The sequence below is a fragment of the Ranitomeya variabilis genome, chromosome 5, assembly GCF_051348905.1.
Source record: "Ranitomeya variabilis isolate aRanVar5 chromosome 5, aRanVar5.hap1, whole genome shotgun sequence".
Lineage (NCBI taxonomy): Eukaryota > Metazoa > Chordata > Amphibia > Anura > Dendrobatidae > Ranitomeya > Ranitomeya variabilis.
The window spans coordinates 479607089-479634265 of record NC_135236.1 but is presented as its reverse complement, the minus strand read 5'-3'; the positions used below and the strand labels follow the sequence as shown (position 1 = coordinate 479634265).

The window sequence follows — 27177 nt, the reverse complement described above, 5'->3', positions numbered from 1 at the left end:
TATGGGCATTTGGAAATGCTTAATATTCAGATTGCCAAGCCCTCATCTATGAAAGATATTTTTCAGACAGCAAAAAGCACATTATAAATCCAATTAATTCAGGTTCATAGTTAGAAGATACAGCTTTCTCCAGAAATATATCACTATATAAAAACAAAATGCACATGGATCACATATTACTAACAATGCTTAATTATACCCATTAAAATTCCATATTAATAACATGACCCAGATTTTGGGGTGCCAACATCAACTTAATAAAATGAATAATGCAATAGATTTGGTCGTCCAAAGCACATAAGCATACTAAGGATATAGTGAAATTATACCTTCAGGAGAGCTCCAAAAACACGTTTTCAAAGTTAATGACTATTAACCCTTTCACGATATGCCATTTTTCTGTCTTTGAACTTTCTTTTTTCCTCCTCTTCTTCCTTGAGCGATTACTTTTTTATCTTTCTAGCAGTACAAGGACTTGTTTTTTGAGGGACGAGTTGTACTTTTGAATGAAATGACCATGAAATGTGCTGGAAAATGGTAATAAAAATTCCAAGTGTTGCAAAATTGCAAAACAAAATTTAATTCCGCCATTGTTTTTTGGGTAATGTGTTTACAGCATTCATTATGCGGTAAAATAACCGAGCAATATGATTGTAGCAACATGATTTCACAGGTCACTATGATTATGGAGATACCAAGCATGCATAATTTTTTTTAAAATTTAAGTGGTGAAAAATAAATTGGAAATTCGTAAATAAAGTTTTACTTATATAGTTATTTAACGAGACATTTTCTTTATTCACTGGATGGAGCTGTGCTTGGATTTTTTTTTGTAGGATGAGTTAATGGTTTTATATAAACCATTTTAGAATAGATACAATGTTTCGATCAATTCTTATTCTTTTCAGGTTTGCGGAGGCCAAAACAACATAATTCTGGAGTTTCTATTTTTCTTTATCGCATTTACGATCAAGTTAATTAATGTAATATTTTGATAAATCCTACTTTTAGGAATGTTGATGAATCTGATATCATACACATGTATTTTTTATTTTTGCATTTCTTTATTTTCAATGAGGGAAAGTTGTCTCTTTTTCATACTTGTAAAAACATTTTTTTTAACATTTTTTATTGTATTTCTTAGACCCATTAGGGGATTTCAACCTGCAATAGTCTGATCACCTCTACTATACATAACAATTCCATAATATTGCTGTATGTAGCAAAAAACATTCTCCTATGAAGCCCAGCCACAAGCTGGGCTTCAACAGAGCAACACCCTGGCCAACTTTATCATGACCACGGGTACCATTGGGAACTTAGAATGGCACATCTTTGGACCATGTGCTGTAAATGTTGCTGTGAGAGATTGACAATGGCATTTAACAGGTTAATAGCTGTGGGCTTAGCTTGGCTCCACTCATGAATGTTAAAGGCAGATGATGGCTGAATAACTCTGCCATCATCTACCATGAAAGATGTGGGCTCAGCTCTTGAGCCTGCATCAAAGACAGGCAACCGGAGCAAATATACACATATTAAAGACAGTAATCACAATCACAGCTTACTCTTTGTAATAGTGTGCAGAACAACCCCTGGCCCCAACATGTTTCATCCTTTCTTCCTCAGGTGGCGTGTGAAAAGCAAATAGAACATTGGATAAGGACTAGTGATGAGCGAGTATACTCGTTGCTCGAGATTTCCCGAGCACGCTTGGGGGGGTCTCCGAGTATTTGTAAATGCTCAGAGATTTAGTTTTTGTTGATGCAGCTGATTTACAGCTGCTAGACAGCATAAGTACATGTGGGGGTTGCTAGGGAATCCCCACATGTAATCAAGCTGGCTAACAGATGTAAATCATTCAGCTGAGGCGATGAAAACTTAATCTCTGAGCACTAAAATAACTAAGTAAAATACTAAGAGGACGCCCAAGCATGCTCGGGAAATCTCGAGTAATTACGGTAATCATCTGCAATTTTTTTGTCTTTCTGTATTTGCTGACTTTTTTGCCTTAGTTTCTTCAAAATGGTGCATGAATTTGGTGCAAAAATCAAAAATGCTCTAATTTTTTTTATGTTTTTTTGGTGACTTTTCAGTACCAAAAGCTGTAAGTCTTTCAAAACGTAGCATGCTTGCCTAAAATGCGCCTGATTGAAAACTCCAACAGGATTATTACTCCAGGTAAGCACTGGAGTGAGATGCATCAGAAAATGCACAAACTTGTTTGTTATTTCATAAATCTGCCTAAAACATATGCATAAAAAAGGCTTAAAAAAGAGAAAGAGACTAAAACGCATACAGGCTGGTCACCAAATTTTAGTGTTAGATATGCATGAATCCCTCATAAGGCCAAATCCACACTAAAGATGAGCGAACTTGTTTGGAAAACATTCTCCAATCATGGGTTAGGTACAAATGTTGCACATTTGGATTCATGTTTGGATTCCCAAGCTTTACTTCCTGAAAATCGTCAAAAATCAGCCAAAGTTCAGTAAATGACCGAGTTCACTAAGGGCTCTTTCAGACGTCAGTGTTTGTGGTAGCAGCACGGGCTGCAAAACGTCCCGCACATGTGCACACTGATGACATATGGATGACATCACTGTGTCATCAGTAGTGTTGAGCGATACCTTCCAATACTTGAAACTATCGGTATCGGATAGTATCGGCCGATACCCGAAAAATATCGGATATCGCCAATACCGATACCCGATACCAATACAAGTCAATTGGACTCAAGTATCGGAAGGTATCCTGGATGGTTCCCAGGGTCTGAAGGAGAGGAAACTCTCCTTCAGGCCCTGGGATCCATATTCATGTAAAAAATAAATAATTAAAATAAAAAATATGGATATACTAACCTCTCCGGCGGCACCTGGACCTTACCGCTGTAACCGGCAGCCTCTGTTCCTAAGAATGAGCGCGTGAAGGGCCTTCGATGACGTCGCGGCTTCTGATTGGTCACGTGACCGCTCATGTGACCGCTCACGCGACCAATCACAAGCCGCGACGTCATGGCAGGTCCTTCACGCGCTCATTCTTAGGAACGGAGGCTGCCGGTTACAGTGGTAAGGTCCAGGGGCCGCCGGAGAGGTGAGTATATGGATATACTCACCTCTCCGGCGGCCCCTGGACCTTACCGCTGTAACCGGCAGCCTCCGTTCCTAAGACTGAGCGCGTGAAGGACCTGAGATGATGTCGCGGCTTGTGATTGGTCACGTGAGCGGTCACATGAGCGGTCACGCGACCAATCAGAAGCCGCGACGTCATCGAAGGCCCTTCACGCGCTCATTCTTAGGTACGGAGGCTGCCGGTTACAGCGGTAAAGTCCAGGGGCCGCCGGAGAGGTGAGTATATCCATATTTTTTATTTTAATTATTTATTTTTTACATGAATATGGATCCGATTCCAATTTACGATATCACAAAGGTATCGGAACTCGGTATTGGAATTCCGATACTGCAAGTATCGTCCGATACCCGATACTTGCGGTATCGGAATGCTCAACACTAGTCATCAGTGTGAAATGTACTGGCGCATTGAAATCAGTGATACTGTTTGAACTGTTCTCCGGTGCCAGGTGCTGAGGGAGGCAGCTCACATCACTGACCCCTGCTCGCGCTGCAATGAGCGCTAGTAGTGAACAATGTTGAGACATGTATTCAACTACTATTAACAGCGAGAGCAGGTGGCGGCTGATGGGAGTATTCATTAGCTGCTGCCCACGCTATAAATAAATGTAAAAAAATGATGTGGAATTCACCTTTATTTTTTATGCCAGCTAGGTATCCCTCAACTGTCAGCTTCAGCAAAGCTGGTTTCAATGTTCAGTTCGGTCTGGATCTGCAAATGTCCCAATGTTCAACGAAATGTTTCACAAATATACCCGAACCCCATTGAAAAAAAAACAAATGCATAGACAACACCTTAAGGGCATCAAAAAGCTGCTTAAACAGCTAAAATTAGGGGCAGCCACCAGAAAAAGTAGCATCAATTGACACATCAATTGCACTATAAATAAATAATTGTAAAAAAAATTGACGTGGGTTCCCCTGTACTTTTGATAACCAGCCAGGCAAAACTGACAGCTGTGGGCTGCAACCCTCAGCTGTCAGCATTAACAAGGCTGGTTATCAAAAATAGATGGGTCCCCACACTGTATTTTTTAATCATTTAAATAAATGATGAAAAAACATGTGGTTCTCTCCATTTTTGACAACCTGCCAAGTTAAAGATGACAGCTGAGGACTGGTATTCTCAGGATGCTAAGGGGCCATGGATATTGGCCCCTCTAGCCTAAAAATAGCAGCTGTAGCCACCCTTCTATTAGATGCGCTCTTCCTACTTGCCCTGTGGTGGTGGCAAGTGGGGTTTATATTTGTAGGGTTAATGGAGAATGCAAGTCATAGAGACTGCTCATTCCTCAGTGGTTTATCCCCTGACATGGACAACGGCATGGGACAGAACGACGCACAGGTGAGGGATATGGTTGTTTTTTATTTTTGTTTTATTACAGGAGACCATGGTTTCAGTGGAAACGGTGATGATGTGAGTATGGTTTAATTTAGATTCATTAAAGGAGCCTGTGTCATTCTTTCAATTAAAGGACTTTATTCTGGGTGTGTGTTTATTTACAACAAAACTATAGGATTAGTAATGTATTGGTGTCTTATAGACGCCTCTCCATTACTAAGCCGTGGGTTTGATGTCACCTGACAATACATAGGTGACAACAACCTCACAGCTCTGTGGCTGTGGAAAGTGGGAAGAACCAAGCAAAGCGCCAGAATTGGCACATCTAATTGAAGCACCTTTTCTGGGGCAGCAATGAGCTGCTGTTTTTAGGCTGGGGAGGCCAATATCCATGGCCTATTACCAGCCTGAGAATACCAAGACCCAGCTGTCAGCTTTAGCTTGGCTGTTTGTCAAAAATGGGGGGACCCCAAGCCATTTTTAAAAATTATTTATTTAAATAATTAAAAAAACATCATGGAGACCCCTCTACTTTTGATAACCAGCCTTGCTAATGCTGACAGCTGAGGTTTGCAGCTCGCAGCTATCAGTTTTACCTGGCTGGTTATCAAAAGTACGGGGGAACCCTCATGAATTTTTTTTTAAATTATTTATTTGTAGTGCAATTGATGGGCCAATTGATACCACTTTTCCTGGTGCTAAGCAAATTGCCTCTTCAGAGTGAAAGAAGACTCGAACTCTATAGCGCCACCTGTTGGAAGTAGCAATCTTACAAGTCACAATCAACCCTTTAATGAGTCTTGCAATATAACTTAGGATGTCTGGTGCTAAACGCCAAACATAGACTTCTATCTTGGGTTCCGGGGAAAGACAACTGTACAGAGAGAGAGAGATTTTCCTGCTCAAAAGTTCGGGTCCCCATTGTTTACAATGAGATTCGGGCTCTGGAATAAAGTTTAGCTAATGTACCAAAACTTGAACTTCCACAGGTCCGCTCATCCTTAGTCAGGACTAGTGTTGAGCGATACCTTCCGATACTCGAAAGTATCGGTATCGGATTGGGTCGGCCGATATCGGCAAAATATCGGATCTCGCCGATACTGATACCCGATACCAATGCAAGTCAATGGGAGCAAAATATCGGAATTAAAATAAACCCTTTATTTCCTTGTAGGTTCATTCTACATGAAGGAAGACAACAAAGAATAATGTAGGATGTATTGGGGGAGGTGGCGGAGACATTAAAGGCATATAGGTTTAGCCCAATCAAATAGAATAGTAGGAATTTTAATTATTTTTTTAAGACGTTCGGAGTTACAAAGATATTGACTATGTTAACATTTTTTTTATTTTGTCAGATATTAATGTTTCACTACTTCAATGCCCTTCACCTTCTTTTTTACTTCTCCCACACTTTCTTCTTCATCATCCTCTCCAGGGTCATCGTCATCGTCATCGGGGTGGTCTTCAGGGTCATCGTCTTTAGGGTCTTGAACTTGGAAATGTAGCAGAAGGTACAAGAAGGCTGAGAAAATGCCGAGAACCAGCTGATGGAACTGGAACTTGGATGGCTACCCGAAGGTCCAAGAGCCAATGGAACTACCGAGGACCAGCTGACGTTGCTGGAACCCGGTTACTAAGCAGGAGGTACCCATGCCAGAAAGCACTACCAAGGACCACCTGACATTGGTGGAACTCCGATACACAGAATGAGGCACCTAAGCCAAAGGCTCTGCCCGGAACCAGCTGACGGTACTGGAACCAGGATGGGGAGCAGAAGGTACAAGAGCAAAATACACTGCCGAGAACCAGCTGACGGAACTGGAACCCGGATGGGTAGCCGAAGGTTCAAGAGCCAATGGAATGACCGAGGACCAGCTGATGTTGCTGGAACCCGGTTACTAAGCAGGAGGTACCCATGCCTGAAAGCACTACCAAGGACCACCTGACATTGGTGGAACTCGGATACCCAGAAGGAGGCACCTAAGCCAAAGGCTCTGCCCGGAACCAGCTGACGGTACTGGAACCAGGATGGGGAGCAGAAGGTACAAGAGCAAAATACACTGCCGAGAACCAGCTGACGGAACTGGAACCCGGATGGGTAGCCGAAGGTACAAGAGCCAATGGAACGACCGAGGACCAGCTGACGTTGCTGGAACCCGGTTACTAAGCAGGAGGTACCCGTGCCTGAAAGCACTACCAAGGACCACCTGATGTTGGTGGAACTCGGATACCCAGAAGGAGGCACCTAAGCCAAAGGCTCTGCCCGGAACCAGCTGACTTTACTGGAACCAGGATGGGGACCTATTCAAGATTGTCATCCTAGAGCCCCAACTAGCGGTGTTGGAGCAAAGGGTCAGCAGGGGGAGCAGAGTGTAGGCCAAAGCCTGCACGGGAGGCAGCTTAGTGTCTGTTGTGTCTGTGTGGCGTTTGCAGGACACGTTGCTGGCTACACAGCAGGGGAACAGCTGGTGTTACTGAACCCCACTGACACATTGACGGGTGTTTTTCTCTGTGCAGCTAGCACTTCCGGGCACCAACTGGCGGTGTTGAAGCCCCGGGACAGCAGGAGGAGCAGAGTGTAGGCCGAAGCCTGCACTGGAGGCAGCTTTGTGTCTGCGTGGCGTTTGCAGGACACGTTACCGGCTACACAGCAGGGGAACAGCTGGCGTTACTGAACCCCACTGACACATTGACGGGTGTTTTTCTCTGTGCAGCCAGCACTTCTGGGCACCAACTGGCGGTGTTAGAGCCCAGGGTCAGCAGGAGGAGCAGAGTGTAGGCCGAAGCCTGCACTGGAGCGAGTTGAAAGGGAACCCTTGAACCCCCCAGGCGTTAGTAACTGGAAGAGCCATCTTGTGCAGCAGTAATGCTGCACAAGGAAAAGGTGGCTCTTTTAATTATGTTCCTTGCACATGCTGAATGAAACACTTAGAAAATTTTCCCCCTCATACCGTGAAAGCGTCTCGGAGGCGGGACTTTCCTTCTTATTGAGACGAAGCACAGCTGTCAAACATACCCCCTTGGTGCTGGGCGATGCCTCCTGAGTTGCTTTTTTGTGTTCCGGAGTCTGCGCTGTTGTGTTATCCCTTGGCCATGTGCTGTTACTGCGCAAGGTCATGAATGCCAGCCTCACAGTGTCTTCTGATTTATTTACACTGCGGGGCTGGGATTCATGGCCTTGCGCAGTAAATATCGGCGCTGTCACTCATGTCCTTACTCCTGCTTCAGACTGTGCGGCGTCAGCTGATCCCTTATCGCATGCCACGGCCGTGAAGCCACACAGTCTGAAGAAGGTGGAAGGAGATGAGTGAGAGGCGAAGATATGCACAGCGCATTCCCATGAATCCCAGCCCCGCAGTGAGAATAAAGAAGACACTGAGGCATGTGATCTTGGGCAGCGTGTCCGCACAGGCGCAGCCAGCCTGACTACAAATGATGTCAAAAGACAGGCAGCGCTAACTGCGGATGGCCAAGGGATAACATTACAGCGCAGGCTCCGGGACAGATTCAATCAACGCTAAGGCGGTGGCGCACGGCGGCAAGGGGGTTGCTGCGTGTCATTACGAAGGAAAGTCACATCTCCGGGACGTTTGAACAGTATCAGGGGAAACATTTTATAAGTGTTTAGTTCAGCGTGTGCAAGGAGTAAAACTAAAAGCCACCTTGTCCAAATGCAGCATTAGTGCTGCACAAGGTGGCTCTTTTAGTTACAAACACCTGGGGGGGCAGGTTCCCTTAAATTTTTGTTGTAGTATCTGCGTAGCGTTTGCAGGACACGTTGCCGGCTACACAGCAGGGGCACAGCTGGCGTTACTGAACCCCACTGACACATTGACAGGTGTTTTTCTCTGTGCAGCCAGCACTCCCGGGCAACAACTGGCGGTGTTGAAGCCCAGGGACAGCAGGAGGAGCAGAGGAGCAGAGTGTAGGCTGAAGCCTGCACTGGAGGCAGCTTTGTGTCTGCGTGGCGTTTGCAGGACACGTTGCCGGCTACACAGCAGGGGCACAGCTGGCGTTACTGAACCCCACTGACACATTGACGGGTGTTTTTCTCTGTGCAGCCAGCACTTTTGGGCACCAACTGGCAGTGTTAGAGCCCAGGGTAAGCAGGAGGAGCAGAGAGTAGGCCGAAGCCTGCACTGGAGACAGCTTTGTGTCTGTGTGGCGTTTGCAGGACACATTGCCGGCTACACAGCAGGGGCACAGCTGGCGTTACTGAACCCCACTGACACATTGATGGGTGTTTTTCTCTGTGCAGCCAGCACTTCCGGGCACCAACTGGCGGTGTTAGAGCCCAGGGTCAGCAGGAGGAGCAGAGTGTAGGCCGAAGCCTGCACTGGAGCAAGTTGAAAGGGAACCCTTGAACCCCCCAGGCATTAGTAACTGGAAGAGCCATCTTGTGTAGCAGTAATGCTGCACAAGGAAAAGGAGGCTCTTTTAATTATGCTCCTTGCAAACGCTGAACTAGACACTTATGAAATGTGTCCCCTCACAACGTAAAACCGTCCCGGACGTGGGACTTTCCTTTGTAATGTGACGCAGCACAGCCGTCATTCCTACCCCCTTGGCGCCGTGCACCACCTCCTCAGCGTTGTTTGATTCTGTCACGGAGCCTGCACTATGTTATCCCTTGACCAGGCGCACTTAGCGCTGCCTGTCTTCTGACATCATTTGGTGTCATGCTGGCTGCGCCTGTGCGGCCGCGCTGCCCGAGATCACGCCTCGCAGTGTCGTCTAATGTAATCCCACTGCGGGCCTGGGATCCATGGGCATGCGCAGTGCATATCCTCGCCTCTCACTCCCCTCCCTCCGGCTTCTTCAGACTGTGCGGCGTCACGGCCGTGGCATGCTATTAGGGATCACCTGACGTCGCACAGTCTGAAGAAGCCGGAGGGAGGTGTTATGATCCGGTGACCTTGAAGCCACATGAGAGACCTTCTCAAGAGTAGGTGGTGCCTGTACTGACTGCAAACCTAAACTAATACCGCAACTAGAAGTAGCCGTGGGATTACCTAACACGTCCTAGACACCTCGACACAGCCAGAGGACTAAATACCCCTAGAGATGGAAATGGGAATTCTATCTTGCCTCAGAGCAGAACCCCAAAGGATAGGCAGCCCCCCACAAATATTGACTGTGAGTATAAGAGGAAAGACAAACGCAGGCAGATAATACAGGATTTTTGCAAAAGAGGCACTTCTAGCTAAATAGAAAGGATAGGACAGAATTCTAAGCGGTCAGTATTAAAATCCTAAAAATATCCACAGCAGATGATACAAATATTCTACATCTAACTAAAGACATAGAAGGTATATCTGCATCTCTTGAGAATCCAGCATGACTGAAAAATCCAAACAATGTCTAAGCTGGACAAAAACACAATGAATTGCACTGAACTGCAAAAGCACACAGCATGTGTGCACAGAGACAAAAAACAGACACTTATCTTAGATGAATCGGCAGCAGGGCATAAGGATCCAGAGAGAGATGCAATCCTTCCAAGAACAATGGACAACTGGCCAGGAGTAAAGGATCCTGCACACCCAAATACCTAGCAGAGCTGCAATCAGCAGAAACACCTGCCCGGATTACAACCCCAAGACAACTGCACTACCACCAACAACCACCGGAGGGAGCCCAAGAGCAGAATTCACAACAGGGAGGGGAGTCTGAGGCGAGGATATGCACTGCGCATGCCCATGGATCCCAGGCCCGCAGTGGGATTACATTAGACGACACTGCGAGGCGTGATCTCGGGCAGCGCGGCCGCACAGGCGCAGCCAGCATGACACCAAATGATGTCAGAAGACGGGCAGCGCTAAGTGCGCCTGGCCAAGGGATAACATAACAGCGCAGGCTCCGTGACAGAATCAAACAACGCTGAGGAGGTGGTGCACGGCGCCAAGGGGGTAGGAATGACGGCTGTGCTGCGTCACATTACAAAGGAAAGTACCACCTAGGGGACGGTTTAACGGTGTGAGGGGACTAAGTGTTAGGTTCAGCGTGTGCAAGGAGCACAACAAAAAGAGGCACCTTTTCCTTGTGCAGTATTACTGCTGCACAAGGTGGCTCTTTCAGTAACAAACGCCTGGGGGGGACAGGTTCCCTTAAATTTCAGTACTTGTGCCAGCGTGGCGGTCGCATGACACATTGCCGGATACACATCAGGGGAGCAGCAGGCGTTACTGAACCCCAATAACAGAGGGGCGACTGTTGACTGTGCAGACAGCACTTCCAGGCACCAACTGACGGTGTTAGAGCCCAGGGACAGCAGGAGGAGCAGACAGGTTTTGCCAGATACACAGCTGGGAATCAGCTGATGTTACTGAAACCTAATAACATGGCAGCAAGTGTTAACTGTGCAGCCAGCACTTCCAGGCACCAACTAGCGGTGTTAGAGCCCAGGGACAGCAGGAGGAGCAGATTGGAGGTATTGCCGCACACACAGCTGGGGAACAGCTGACATTACTGAACCCCAATAACAGAGGAGCGACTGTTGACTGTGCGGACAGCGCTTTCAGGCACCAACTGACGGTGTTAGAGCCCAGGGACAGCAGGAGGAGCAGATAGGTTTTGCCAGATACACAGCTGGGAATCAGCTGACGTTACTGAAACCCAATAACATGGCAGCAAGTGTTAACTGTGCAGTCAGCACTTTCAGGCACCAACTAGCAGTGTTAGAGCCCAGGGACAGCAGGAGGAGCAGATTGGAGGTATTGCCGCACACACAGCTGGGGAACAGCTGATGTTACTGAACCCCAATAACAGAGGAGCAACTGTTGACTGTGCGGACAGCACTTCCAGGCACTAACTAGCGGTGTTAGAGCCCAGGGACAGCAGGAGGAGCTAAGTGTAGGCCGAGGCCTAATTGGATCAAGTTGAAAGTGAACCTTTAACCCCCCCATGCGTTAGCAACTGAAAGCCAACTTGTGCAGCACTAATGGTGCACAAGGACAAGGTGGTTCTTTTAATTATGCTCCTTGCACACGGTGAACTAAACACTTACAAAATGTGTCCCCTGATACCGTGATACCGTCCCATCCCACAGGTGTTACTTTCCGTCGTGATGAGACGCAGCACAGCCAGCATTCACACCCCTATGACACCAGGTGCCTCCTCATCAGCGTTGCTTGAATCTGTCACGGAGCACGCACTGTTATGTTAAACCTTGGCCATGCGCAGTTAGCGCTGCCCATCTTCTAACATCATTTGGTGTCATAGTAACTGTGCCTGTGCGGACGCACCACCCGAGAAACTGCCTCGCAGTGTCTTCTGATTTAGTCCCACTGCAGGGCTGGGTTTCCTGGGCATGCGCAGTGCATATCTTCGCCTCTCACTACTCTCCATCCGCCTTCTTCAGAGTGTGCCGCGTCACGGCCGTGGCATGTGAATTGGGATCAGCTGACGCCACACTGTCTGTAGAAGGCGGAGGGAGAAGAGGGAGAGGCGAAGATATGCACTGTGCATGCCCAAGAATCCCAGCCCCACAGTGTGACAAAATCAGAAAACACTGTGGGGTGTGACCTCTGGCAGCGCGCCTGCACAGGCACAGTCAGCATGACATCAAATGATGTCAGAAGATGGGCTGCGCTAACTGTGCATGCCCAAGGTTAAACATAACAGCGCAGGCTCTGGGACAGATGCAAACAATGCTGAGGAGGTGGCGCTCGGCACCATGGGAGTATGAATGCCGGCTGTGCTACGTCTCATAGCAAAGGAAAGTCCCACCTACGGGACGGTTTCACGGTATGAGGGGACACATATTTTATAAGTGTTAAGTGCAGCGTGTGCAAGAAGCAGAACTAAAGGAGCCACCTGGTCCTTGTGCAGCATTTGTGCTACACAAGGTGGCTCTTTCAGTTACAGACGCCTGGTGGGGGGGACAGGTTCCCTTTAATTGCTGTTGTAGTGCCAGCGTGGCAGTCGCTGGACACGTTGCCAGATACACAGCAGGGGATCAGCGGACGTTACTGAAACCCAATAACACTGGGTCATGTGTTGTCTGTGCAGCCGGCACTTCTGGGCAGCAACTGGCGGTGTTGGAGCCCAGGGATTAAAGTTCAGGTGGTTGAAACATGAACACAGCTGGAGACCTGGATACTGTTGGCAACCAATTATTTAATCAGTAAGAGGAGTGGCAAATTCCTGTGAGATCCAGGCCTTGTTCATTTTCAAAAAAGTAAGCCGGTCAACGTAATCGGATAATAGTTGCATGCGACGGTCTGTTAGTACACCACCTGCAGCACTAAAGACGCGTTCCGATAATACACTGGCAGCAGGGCAAGCCAGCACCTCCAATGCATACTGGCTAAGCTCTGGCCATGTATCCAGCTTAGAGACCCAAAACTTGAAGGGGGAAGAGCCGTCTGGGAGTACGCTGAGAGTGCAAGACATGTAGTCTGTCACCATCTGACGGAAACATGGCCTGCTGACTGGATCCGTCACCGTCAGTGATGGTGTAGACATTTGTGGCGGGCACACAAAACTTTGCCACTGTTGGATCAGACTGGTCTTGGCTTGTGCTGGGCCACTGCTTCTGCTACCTCTTTGTGCAGAGATTCCTCCACTGCCTCTACGCACAGAGCTGCTTTGTAAAGCACTAGCAGTAGCAGGCGCAGCACTTCTCTCGATTGGACTGGAGAAGATGATGGACTGCACCAGTGTGTCTTGGTACAGCCACATTTTACGCTCCCGCTGCAACGGTGGTATGAGGGTTGCAAATTGTCCCTGTAGCGTGGGTCGAGGAGGGTGTACACCCAATAATCAGCCGTGGTAAGAATGTGGGCGATGCGGCGGTCGTTTCTCAGGCACTGCAGCATGAACTCAACCATGTGCTGCAGACTGCCAACTGGCCAAGAAACGCTGCCCCCTGCTTGAGGCGTGATGTCTGCCTGCTCTGCATCACCCCACCCTCACTCTACTTACTGACTACTGGAGATTTGTGTAACTCCCTCCTCTGGAAAGATGTCTTCCTCCTCCATTGACTCCTCCTCATCCTCCTCACAAAAGGTCCTCTGCCTATTCCTTTGTGAGGAACCACGTCGCGCAGACTGTCCAGAAGCCGATTGCATTTCTGACTCCTCATCCTCAACCTCTTCCACCACCTTATCCCTTAGCGCTTGCAGGGTTCTTTCAAGCAGGCAGATAAGGGGGACAGTCATGCTGACTAGTGCATCATCTGCACTCGCCATCCACGTGGATTTATCAAAGGCCCGCAAAACCTGGCAGATGTCCTTCATAGTGGCAGCTCAGTGGTTGTGAAGTCTGAACGGCGCGCACTGCGACTTTTTTGCGCCTGATGCAGCTGGTACTCCATTACTGCTGGCTGCTGCTCACACAACCGCTCCAACATATGTAACGTGGAATTCCACCTGGTGGGGAGGTCACATATGATGCAATGTTCCGGAAGACGGAATTGGCGCTGCAGACTTGCAATACACGATCTGGCCATGCTGGAACGCCGCAAGTGAGCACACTCAAGGCGGACCTTGTGCAGCAGTGCATCAAGATCCGGATAGTCCCTGAGAAAACTCTGCACAACCAAATTGAGCACATGTGCCAGACATGGGATGTGAGTGAGGTTGCCAAGGGCCAGAGCTGCCACCAGACTTCAGCCATTGTCACACACTACCATGCCTGTCTGGAGATTCGCTGGCGCAAACCACTTTTCGCTCTCAGAATTGATGGCATTCCAGAGCTCCTGCGCTGTGTGGCTTCGATTCCCCAAAGAAATTAATTTAAGTACGGCCTGTTGATGTTTGGCCACAGCTGTGCTCATATCGGTTGTAACGGGTAAGCGTTCACGGGTCAAGGTGGAGGTAGAACGTGACGGCTCCTGCAGCGATGATTCTGAGGAACTGGAGTATGAGGCGGAGTCAATGTGCACAGACTGGATTCCTGCAATCCTTGGCGTTGGCAGTACACGTACAGCGCCACTCGCCATGTCTGTACCCGGCTCCACAACATTGACCCAATGGGCAGTGAGGGAAAGGTATCATCCCTGTCCATGGTGACTGGTCAACACATCAGTGGTGAGGTGGACCTTGCTACTAACGGCGTTTAGTAGCACATGTTTGATGTTTGCCTCCATATGCTTTTGCAGGGCAGGGACGGCTTGCCTGCTGAAATAAAAGCGGCTGGGCACATTGTATTGTGGGACTGCCAATGCCATCAAGTTACGGAAGCTGTCAGTCTCCACCAGCCTGAATGAGAGCATTTCCAGTGACAGAAGTTTGGCAATGCCTGCATTCAGAGCCTGTGCTCGTGGGTGGTTTGCCGAGAATGCCCGCCTTTTCTCCCATACCTGTGCTACTGATGGCTGTAGGCTGGGCAGGGAGTGTGAGGATGACTAGGAACGTGGTGCTGTGGGTGGAATTACACTGGGTCTCTGGACAACAGTGCCAGAGGTTCTTCCATGGCGATCCTGGGAGGAAGCCGAACCAGCAGTGTGTGAGCTGGAGGAAGAGGCAACAACACGAGCTGAAGAGGTGGTAGGTGCCACTGTAGGTTGGCCTAGGTCTTCAGTGTGTTTTTGTAACTCCACCGCGTGCTTGGTCCGCACATGTTTCCACATGTTTGAGGTATTGAGGTTGCTGACATTTCTACCTCGTTTGATTTTCTGACTACACAGCTTGCATTTGACATAGCAAATGTCATCTGCTACTGTGTCAAAAAAGGACCAGGCACTGCAACTCTTGGGAGCGCCCGCTTTGGCTTTTGGAAGAGGCATGCTCCTAACGGGTGCCGAAGTGGAGGCTCCAGGTGCCGCAGTCTTCCCCCTCCCTCTCCCAGCCATTTGGGGAATCTCTTCCTCAGAGCTGCTCCCACCACCTTCCTGTTCCTCACGCCATGATGGGTCGAGGACCTCATCATCTACGCTACCCTCTGCCACCAACTGCTTCTCCTGGGTAGTCTCGGCAGCACAGTATGCACCAGAAACTGGCACCTGAGTCTCATCATCTGATCCGTACTGAGAAGTTGTAACCGGAGGCACTGGCCCACCCGCCTATTCTGATTCAGAGAGACAAAGCTGTTGGGCATCACTGCATACAGCCTCTTCTTCTGATTCTCTAATGCTGCTTGGCTGGCCCCCTGTTTTCAAGCCAAGAGATTCAGAGAACAGAAGTAGAGATGGCTCCTGTCCTGGGCTCTCTGACTGCCTGTGCAATTTGGCAGGTGGAGAAGAGACAGATGGTTGCTCTTCTTTGCTTTGTGCCTGAGAGGATGTGGCACTAATTGAAGTCAATGCGTTAGCTGCCATCCATCCGACAACAGCTTCAATTTGTTCGTCCCGCAGCAGCGGGGTACGACGAGCTCCGACAAAGCTGTGCATGAAGGTCTCCTCCCTGCTGAAACTGGGGGATGATGAGTCACCGGTGCCCGCAGCTGGTGCAGAATCCCCACGTCCTCTCCCTGCTCCACGCCCACGCCCACGTGCCTTACTCCCTGCCTTCTTTATTGTGATAGACTGAGTGATAAAGATAGGCAGAAAAGTACTAACGGCTTAGTGTGCTTATTCCTGAACAGCTGCTAACAGGTATAAGAAACACTTATTTTATGGAGTGTGGACTAGACTTTATTATGAGCTTATGTGGCCTATACAACAGTAAAGTGGAGTGTTTGGTGAACTTTGGGTTTGTTTCGCAGAACAGACACTACAAAGTGAGTGCAGTACTCACACACAGACCGTGCAGACAGCCGTGAATGGTGCTGCAAGGCCAAGAAAAGCTCCTCTATCTAATCCTATATAGTGTTTTTCCACAATCTAGCGGGATACGTATAGAAAGACACAAATAGGATATTACTGAAAAAAGGTGCAGCTGGCTGCACTAATTGCAAAAAAAAAAAAAAAAAAGGATTTAGCAGTATGAGGCAGTGACGCACTCTGAGCTGAACACAACCGGCTGTGGCTGCGGACAGACTGCAGAGTGAGCTGCACTCACACAGACCGTGCAGACAGCCGCAAACGGCACTGCAAGGCCAAACAAAGCTCCTCTATCTAATCCTATATAGTGTTTTTCCACAATCTAGCGGGATACGTATAGAAAGACACAAATAGGATATTACTGAAAAAAGGTGCAGCTGGCTGCACTAATTGCAAAAAAAAAAAAAAAGGATTTAGCAGTATGAGGCAGTGATGCACTCTGAGCTGAACACAACCGGCTGTGGCTGCAGACAGACTGCAGAGTGAGCTACACTCACACAGACTGTGCAGACAGCCGCGAACGGCGCTGCAAGGCCAAACAAAGCTCCTCTATCTAATCCTATATAGTGTTTTTCCACAATCTAGCGGGATACATATGGAAAGACACTAATAGGATATTATTGAAAAAAGGTGCAGCTGGCTGCACTAATTGCAAAAAAAAGAAAAAAAAAGGATTTAGCAGTATGAGGCAGTGACGCACTCTGAGCTGAACACAACCGGCTGTGGCTGCGGACAGACTGCAGAGTGAGCTGCACTCACACAGACCGTGCAGACAGCCGCAAACGGCACTGCAAGGCCAAACAAAGCTACTCTATGTAATCCTATATAGTGATTTTCCACAATCTAGCAGGATACAGATGGAAAGCCACTAATATAGGATATATTTGAAAAAATGTGCAGCTGGCTGCACTAATTGCAAAAAAAAAAAAAAAAGGATTTAGCAGTATGAGGCAGTGAAGCACCCTGAGCTGACCAAAACCGGCTGTGGCTATGGACAGACAGCAGAGTGAGCTGCACTCACACACAGACCTTGCAGACAGCTGTGAACAGCGCTGTGAACAGTTGCTGATTTAGCCTGGATTAAGCACAATGAAGCAAATCGTAATCTCTAAACTGGCCCTCAGTCAGAACACAGCGTCCTGTCCCTGACTGAATTCACAGCAGAGTGAGCACAAAATGGCGGCAGCGACTTTTAAAGGGCGTCGTGACATCATTTCAGCAGCCAATCACAGCCATGCCAGTAGTTACATGCCCACCATGCAGAACAGGATGTGCCCACAATTCAAATCATTCCTTATTGGCTGATTCATAAAAAACCGGGAGTTTGCATGACGGGAATTTCCGATTCTGGTTTCCGATACACTGAAAGTATCGGAACTCGGTATCGAATTCCGATACCGTGAATATCGTCCGATACCCGATACTTGCGGTATCGGAATGCTCAACACTAGTCAGGACACATCTTTGAACCTTTTGGTGTCATTGGAAGCCTAAAGCAATTAAAAGATGCTAAAAAGACTGAACATAGAACATATGAACAGCAAGTAATTTTTACATAGTAATATATATGCTCATTTTTTGGAGTATATACTGAGCATTTTTTTAGGTGGGTTTTGGAGTGGACCTGGCTGAAATGAACATTGTGTGTACACACCCCACAGAGGATATTAGAGAAACAATTTTCTTTCTTCTAGAGGAAATTTAACCTTAATCTACATCTTTATCCAGCGATCGTATACAAAATTCCATATGCAGAATAAATAATACAAATAACTAAACAACGATTCTGCAGGGCTCAGTAAAGTTAGAAAAAAAGATGTTCTTTATTGAGACATGATTAAAGCGCGATTAAAAGAACATACAATTACAGGCACAAAGGTAAGTAGCTAGCTGAGCAGAAAGCCTCTCATGTATATACTTTACATAATGTTAAGTGGTAATGACAATCTGCATCTCTGCAGTGAGGATGGATACTTAAAAAATCTATATGTAAGAGATGAAAGTTCACAATGCATTGACAGAGAAAAATAGGAGAAATATACTGTACATTCTATTATATTTTTTAAAACTTCCGATATACTTTGTTTGTACCCCCTGGGAGGACTTTAACCTCCTATCAGCTGATCACATATACTAAATACTGCAATACTGCCATAGGTTAGTTTTCATAGGAGTATCATCATGGCCGACACGGTGTCTTTACCACTCCCACTGTTGCCATGGCAACACTTCGGCACTCCATAATCACAAAACGACAGTGGGAGCCAATGGGCACTTGGAATAGCGTACCCCTGGACTTTGTGCTGTAAATGTTGCTGTCAGAGATTAACAGCGGCATTTAAAGAGTTCACAGCAATGGGCAGAGCTTATCTCTACTGCTATTAGAGGCAGATGTTGGCTGAATATCCCAGCCATCATCTGCCAGCAATAATGCTCAACTTCTGAGCCTGCTGCAAAGATAGAGAACCAACATATTTATAGTATAGCATTTCTAATACTATATATATATATAATATGCACTGCTCAAAAAAACAAAAGAACACTTAAACAACAGAATATAACTCCAAGTAAATCAGACTTCTGTGAATTCAAACTGTCCACTTAGGAGGCAACACTGTTTGACAATCAATTTCACATGCTGTTGTGCAAATGGAATAGACATCAGATGGAAATTATTGGCAATTATCAAGGCAAACTCAATAAAGGAGTGGTTCTGCAGGTCGGGACCACAGACCACATCTCAGTACCAATGCTTCTTGGCTGATGTTTTGGTCACTTTTGAATGTTGGTTGTGCTTTCACACTCGTGGTAGCATGAGTCGGACTCTACAACCCACACAAGTGGCTCAGGTAGTGCAGCTCATCCAGGATGGCACAACAATATGAGCTGTGGCAAGAAGGTTTGCTGTGTCTGTCAGCGTAGTGTCCAGAGGCGCTACCAGGAGACAGGCCAGTACACCAGAAGACGTGGAGGGGGCCGTAGGAGGGCAACAACCCAGCAGCAGGACCTCTACCTCAGCCCTTGTGCAAGGAGGAACAGGAGGAGGACTGCCCAAGCCCTGCAAAATGACCTCCAGCAGGCCACAAATGTGCATGTGTCTGCACAAGCGGTTAGAAGCTGACTCCATGAGGATGGTCTAAGTGCCCGATGTCCACTGATGGGGTTGTGCTCACAGCCCAACACCATACAGGATGCTTGGCATTTGCCACAGAACACCAGGATTGGCAAATTTGCTACTGGCGCCCTGTGCTCTTCACAGATGAAAGCAGGTTCACGCTGAGCACATGTGACAGACGTGACAGATGCCATGGAGAGCATCCAATAAAGGAGAATATCCAATAAAGGAAGACCACCTATGCCAAGCATGGTATCCATCCACAAACAGCTGTTTCGGGGTTTTTGCCCCTCATCAGTGTGGAGTAGGAAACTGGCTATTAGGAGCAGTGCCTGGTGAAAGGCTATGAAGGAACAGATGAATGACCTCGGGGAGACCAAAACATCCAACACTGCGGAGACACCATCACGTGTTTCTCAACGCAGTGATCCAGAACACTGCCCCCATCCCTTATGGGAAATATGCAAATGCATGTAAAGTAAGCTGCGGAGACACCATCACGTGTTTCTCAACGCAAGCAATGAATAGCCAGGCCTTTCTCCGGGAAGGAACAAAATCCCCGAAACAGCTGTTTGTGGATGGATACCATGCTTGGCATAGGTGGTCTTCCTTTATTGGATATTCTCCTTTATTGGATGCTGCCCTTCCCGTGGTTTTTCCTTCCCAGAGAAAGGCCTGGCTATTCATTGCTTGCGTTGAGAAACACGTGATGGTGTCTCCGCAGCTTACTTTACATGCGTTTGCATATTTCCCATAAGGGATGAGGGCAGTGTTCTGGATCACTGCGTTGAGAAACACGTGATGGTGTCTCCGCAGTGTTGGATGTTTTGGTCTCCCCGAGGTCATTCATCTGTTCCTTCATTAAGTTCAAAGTGGCGCCTGAATCCACAAACGCCATGACAGAAAATGACGACAATGAGCAGATCATGGTCACAGACAACAGAAATTTAGGTTGTACAGTACTGATGGTAACTGAACTAGCGATTCTCTTTGTGCGCTTAGGGCAAACTGAAATGACATGAGAAGCATCGCCACAATAAAAACACAACCTATTCTGACATCTGAATCCTTGTTGTTCCATTCTAGACAGAGTCCTATCACACTGCATAGGCTCAGGCATCTGCTCTGAGGACAACACCACAGCGCGCACAGTTCTGCGCTCCCGCAAGCGCCGATCAATCTGAATGGCCAGAGACATAGAATCATTCAGACCAACAGGCGTGGGAAACCCCACCATAACATCTTTAACAGATTCAGAAAGACCCTTTCTGAAAATTGCAGCCAAAGCATCATCATTCCATTTAGTCAGCACAGACCATTTTCTAAATTTCTGACAATACAATTCTGCCACTTCTTGACCCTGAGACAGGACCAACAAGGTCTTCTCAGCTTGATCCACAGAATTTGGTTCATCATATAATAATCCTAGAGCCTGAAAAAAGGCGTCTACATTAAGCAAGGCCGGATTCCCAGATTCCAGTGAAAATGCCCAATATTGAGGGTCGCCACGCAACAGGGAGATGACAATTTTAACCTGCTGAATGGAATCACCAGAGGAACAAGGTTTCAGAGCAAAAAACAGTTTACAGTTGTTTTTAAAACGCAAAAATTTGGACCTGTCCCCAAAAAACAAATCAGGAGTAGGAATCCTAGGCTCTAAAAGCGGAGTCTGAACAATATAATCAGAAATGCCCTGTACCCTAGCAGCAAGCTGGTCTGCACGAGAAACAAATCCCTGAACATCCATGCTAGCACAAGTCTCCTCAGTCACCCAGAGGTAAAGAGGGAAGGAAAGAAAAAACAGGCTACAGAAAAAAAATGGCTCAACACCTTTCTTCCTGTCTTCTGAGATGCATTTAACTCATTGTTGGCCATGGCCAGTAGGGTTGAGCGAAACGGGTCGTTCATTTTCAAAAGTTGCCGACTTTTGGCTAAGTCGGCGTCTCATGAAACCCGATCCGACCCCTGTGCTTGTCGGCCATGCGGTACGCGACTTTCGCGCCAAAGTCGCGTTTCAATGACGCGAAAAGCGCCATTTCTCAGCCAATGAAGGTGAACGCAGAGTGTGGGCAGCGTGATGACATAGGTCCTGGTCCCCACCATCTTAGAGAAGGGCATTGCAGTGATTGGCTTGCTGTCTGCGGCGTCACAGGGGCTATAAAGGGGCGTTCCCGCCGACCGCCATCTCACTGCTGCTGATCTGAGCTTAGGGAGAACTTGCTGCCGCTTCGTCAGAAGCAGGGATAGCGTTAGGCAGGGTCCACTAACCACCAAACCGCTTGTGCTGTAGCGATTTCCACTGTCCAACACCACCTTCGGTGTGCAGGGACAGTGGAAGCTACATTTTTTTTTTTTTTTTCTCTCAGCGCTGTAGCTCATTGGGCTGCCCTAGAAGGCTCCGTGATAGCTGTATTGCTGTGTGTACGCCACTGTGGAAACCAACTGCTTTTTTCAAAGCACATATCCTCTTGTTCCTTCCTTTCTGCACAGCTATCTTTTTTGTTTGTCCACACTTTTTATTTAATTTGTGCATCAGTCCACTCCTATTGCTGCCTGCCATACCTGGCTGAGATTACTGCAGGGATATAGTAATTGTAGGACAGTCCCTGTTTTTTTTTTTTGTTTTTTTTTTGTGGGAGATTAAGATTTGCATTTCTGCTAGAGTGCCATCCCTGTGTGTGCCATCTCTCACTGAGTGGGCCACACAAAGCCTATTTATTTTTTTCCTTGATTTGGGTTCTAAAATCTACCTCACCAAAAAAACACTACATCGATTAGTGGGAGAAAAATATTGGCCTCAGTCAGGGCTTGTGTGCCACTCCTGTGTGTGCCATCTCTCATTCAGTGGGCCATAGAAAGCCTCTTTTTTTTTTTATTATTATTTGGTTTCTAAAGTCTCCCTGAAAAAACAAAAAAATAAATAAAAAAACAGTGGGAGATTAATATTGCCCTTTCAGCTTGTGTGCCAGTCTTGACTCCTGGGTGTGCCACCTCTCTCTCTCAAATTGTGGGCCATAGAAAGCCTATTTATTTTTTTCCTTGATTTGGGTTCTAAAATCTACCTCGACAAAAAAACACTACATCAATCAGTGGGAGAAAAATATTGGCTTCAGTCAGGGCCTGTGTGCCACTCCTGTGTGTGCCATCTCTCACTCAGTGGGCCATAGAAAGCCTATTTATTTTTTTCCTTGATTTGGGTTCGAAAATCTACCTTAAAAAAAAACACTACATCAATCAGTGGGAGAAAAATATTGGCCTCAGTCAGGGCTTTTGTGCCACTCCTGTGTGTGCCATCTCTCACTTAGTGGGCCATAGAAAGCCTATTTATTTTTTTCCTTGATTTGGGTTCGAAAATCTACCTTAAAAAAAAAAACACTACATCAATCAGTGGGAGAAAAATATTGGCCTCAGTCAGGGCCTGTGTGCCACTCCTGTGTGTGCCATCTCTCACTCAGTGGGCCATAGAAAGCCTATTTATTTTTTTCCTTGATTTGGGTTCGAAAATCTACCTTAACAAAAAAACACTACATCAATCAGTGGGAGAAAAATATTGGCCTCAGTCAGGGCTTGTGTGCCACTCCTGTGTGTGCCATCTCTCACTTAGTGGGCCATAGAAAGCCTATTTATTTTTTTCCTTGATTTGGGTTCGAAAATCTACCTTAAAAAAAAACACTACATCAATCAGTGGGAGAAAAATATTGGCCTCAGTCAGGGCTTTTGTGCCACTCCTGTGTGTGCCATCTCTCACTTAGTGGGCCATAGAAAGCCTATTTATTTTTTTCCTTGATTTGGGTTCAAAAATCTACCTTAACAAAAAAACACTACATCAATCAGTGGGAGAAAAATATTGGCCTCAGTCAGGGCTTGTGTGCCACTCCTGTGTGTGCCATCTCTCACTTAGTGGGCCATAGAAAGCCTATTTATTTTTTTCCTTGATTTGGGTTTGAAAATCTACCTTAACAAAAAAACACTACATCAATCAGTGGGAGAAAAATATTGGCCTCAGTCAGGGCTTGTGTGCCACTCCTGTGTGTGCCATCTCTCACTTAGTGGGCCATAGAAAGCCTATTTATTTTTTTCCTTGATTTGGGTTCGAAAATCTACCTTAAGAAAAAACACTACATCAATCAGTGGGAGAAAAATATTGGCCTCAGTCAGGGCTTTTGTGCCACTCCTGTGTGTGCCATCTCTCACTTAGTGGGCCATAGAAAGCCTATTTATTTTTTTCCTTGATTTGGGTTCGAAAATCTACCTTAACAAAAAAACACTACATCAATCAGTGGGAGAAAAATATTGGCCTCAGTCAGGGCTTGTGTGCCACTCCTGTGTGTGCCATCTCTCACTTAGTGGGCCATAGAAAGCCTATTTATTTTTTTCCTTGATTTGGGTTCGAAAATCTACCTTAACAAAAAAACACTACATCAATCAGTGGGAGAAAAATATTGGCCTCAGTCAGGGCTTGTGTGCCACTCCTGTGTGTGCCATCTCTCATTCAGTGGGCCATAGAAAGCCATTTTTATTTTTTTTATTTTTTTTTTTTTTTATTATTTGGTTTCTAAAGTCTCCCTGAAAAAAAATAAATAAGTAAAAAAACAGTGGGAGATTAATATTGCCCTTTCAGCTTGTGTGCCAGTCTTGACTCCTGGGTGTGCCACCTCTCTCTCTCAAATTGTGGGCCATAGAAAGCCTATTTATTTTTTTCCTTGATTTGGGTTCTAAAATCTACCTCAACACAAAAACACTACATCAATCAGTGGGAGAAAAATATTGGCCTCAGTCAGGGCTTGTGTGCCACTCCTGTGTGTGCCATCTCTCACTTAGTGGGCCATAGAAAGCCTATTTATTTTTTTCCTTGATTTGGGTTTGAAAATCTACCTTAACAAAAAAACACTACATCAATCAGTGGGAGAAAAGTATTGGCCTCAGTCAGGGCTTGTGTGCCACTCCTGTGTGTGCCATCTCTCACTTAGTGGGCCATAGAAAGCCTATTTATTTTTTTTCTTGATTTGGGTTCGAAAATCTACCTTAAAAAAAAACACTACATCAATCAGTGGGAGAAAAATATTGGCCTTAGTCAGGGCTTTTGTGCCACTCCTGTGTGTGCCATCTCTCACTTAGTGGGCCATAGAAAGCCTATTTATTTTTTTCCTTGATTTGGGTTCGAAAATCTACCTTAACAAAAAAACACTACATCAATCAGTGGGAGAAAAATATTGGCCTCAGTCAGGGCTTGTGTGCCACTCCTGTGTGTGCCATCTCTCACTTAGTGGGCCATAGAAAGCCTATTTATTTTTTTCCTTGATTTGGGTTCGAAAATCTACCTTAACAAAAAAACACTACATCAATCAGTGGGAGAAAAATATTGGCCTCAGTCAGGGCTTGTGTGCCACTCCTGTGTGTGCCATCTCTCATTCAGTGGGCCATAGAAGTCTTTTTTTTTTTTTTTTTTTAATTATTATTTGGTTTCTAAAGTCTCCCTGAAAAAAATAAATAAATAAAAAAAAACAGTGGGAGATTAATATTGCCCTTTCAGCTTGTGTGCCAGTCTTGACTCCTGGGTGTGCCACCTCTCTCTCTCAAATTGTGGGCCATAGAAAGCCTATTTATTTTTTTCCTTGATTTGGGTTCTAAAATCTACCTCAACACAAAAACACTACATCAATCAGTGGGAGAAAAATATTGGCCTCAGTCAGGGCTTGTGTGCCACTCCTGTGTGTGCCATCTCTCACTTAGTGGGCCATAGAAAGCCTATTTATTTTTTTCCTTGATTTGGGTTTGAAAATCTACCTTAACAAAAAAACACTACATCAATCAGTGGGAGAAAAATATTGGCCTCAGTCAGGGCTTGTGTGCCACTCCTGTGTGTGCCATCTCTCACTTAGTGGGCCATAGAAAGCCTATTTATTTTTTTCCTTGATTTGGGTTCGAAAATCTACCTTAAAAAAAAACACTACATCAATCAGTGGGAGAAAAATATTGGCCTCAGTCAGGGCTTTTGTGCCACTCCTGTGTGTGCCATCTCTCACTTAGTGGGCCATAGAAAGCCTATTTATTTTTTTCCTTGATTTGGGTTCAAAAATCTACCTTAAGAAAAAACACTACATCAATCAGTGGGAGAAAAATATTGGCCTCAGTCAGGGCTTTTGTGCCACTCCTGTGTGTGCCATCTCTCACTTAGTGGGCCATAGAAAGCCTATTTATTTTTTTCCTTGATTTGGGTTCAAAAATCTACCTTAACAAAAAAACACTACATCAATCAGTGGGAGAAAAATATTGGCCTCAGTCAGGGCTTGTGTGCCACTCCTGTGTGTGCCATCTCTCATTCAGTGGGCCATAGAAAGCCTTTTTTTTTTTTTTTTTTTTATTATTTGGTTTCTAAAGTCTCCCTGAAAAAAATAAATAAATAAAAAAACAGTGGGAGATTAATATTGCCCTTTCAGCTTGTGTGCCAGTCTTGACTCCTGGGTGTGCCACCTCTCTCTCTCAAATTGTGGCCATAGAAAGCCTATTTATTTTTTTCCTTGATTTGGGTTCTAAAATCTACCTCAACACAAAAACACTACATCAATCAGTGGGAGAAAAATATTGGCCTCAGTCAGGGCTTGTGTGCCACTCCTGTGTGTGCCATCTCTCACTTAGTGGGCCATAGAAAGCCTATTTATTTTTTTCCTTGATTTGGGTTCAAAAATCTACCTTAACAAAAAAACACTACATCAATCAGTGGGAGAAAAATATTGGCCTCAGTCAGGGCTTTTGTGCCACTCCTGTGTGTGCCATCTCTCACTTAGTGGGCCATAGAAAGCCTATTTATTTTTTTCCTTGATTTGGGTTCGAAAATCTACCTTAACAAAAAAACACTACATCAATCAGTGGGAGAAAAATATTGGCCTCAGTCAGGGCTTGTGTGCCACTCCTGTGTGTGCCATCTCTCACTTAGTGGGCCATAGAAAGCCTATTTATTGTTTTCCTTGATTTGGGTTCGAAAATCTACCTTAAAAAAAAACACTACATCAATCAGTGGGAGAAAAATATTGGCCTCAGTCAGGGCCTGTGTGCCACTCCTGTGTGTGCCATCTCTCACTCAGTGGGCCATAGAAAGCCTATTTATTTTTTTCCTTGATTTGGGTTCGAAAATCTACCTTAACAAAAAAACACTACATCAATCAGTGGGAGAAAAATATTGGCCTCAGTCAGGGCTTGTGTGCCACTCCTGTGTGTGCCATCTCTCACTTAGTGGGCCATAGAAAGCCTATTTATTTTTTTCCTTGATTTGGGTTCGAAAATCTACCTTAAAAAAAAACACTACATCAATCAGTGGGAGAAAAATATTGGCCTCAGTCAGGGCTTTTGTGCCACTCCTGTGTGTGCCATCTCTCACTTAGTGGGCCATAGAAAGCCTATTTATTTTTTTTATTTTTTTTATTATTTGGTTTCTAAATTGTCCCTGAAAAAAACATTTTATCTTATTTGGTTTCTAAAGTCTCCCTGAGAAAAAAAAAAAAAATAGGTGGGAGATTAATATTGACATTTGTGCTTGAGTGACAGTCCTGCGTGTGTGTCATCTCTGTGATTTGGTGCCACAGAAAACAGAGTGTGTAACATTGTGCCTGATTTTCCTTGTGGTCTCACCAACCTGTTAAGGGATATAGAAATCATACTGAAGTTATAGCTCACCGTGTAAGTTGTTTGACAGCAACAAATAAAGTTACTTTGGTTAAGTTTTTAAAACAATGAGGAAGTCTGGTGCAAGAGGTCGTGGCCGTGGGCGTTCATTGTCAGCTGGTAATGATGGTAGTGGTAGTGGAGCATCAGGTGGTCGTGGGGATAAAAATATTCCACCTAAGTCTGGAGCTGTGGAGCCAGTTTCGTCGTCTGGCTACAC

The 27177-nt window shown here is 46.0% G+C and overlaps 1 protein-coding gene across 1 annotated transcript in view; it reads left to right on the top strand.

The window, feature by feature from the left end:
- The window catches only part of LOC143775062 (dynein axonemal heavy chain 3-like), a 2972411-nt gene that overhangs the window by 2620057 nt on the left and 325177 nt on the right, over positions 1-27177 (top strand). The gene's annotated exons all lie outside the window — the stretch shown is intronic.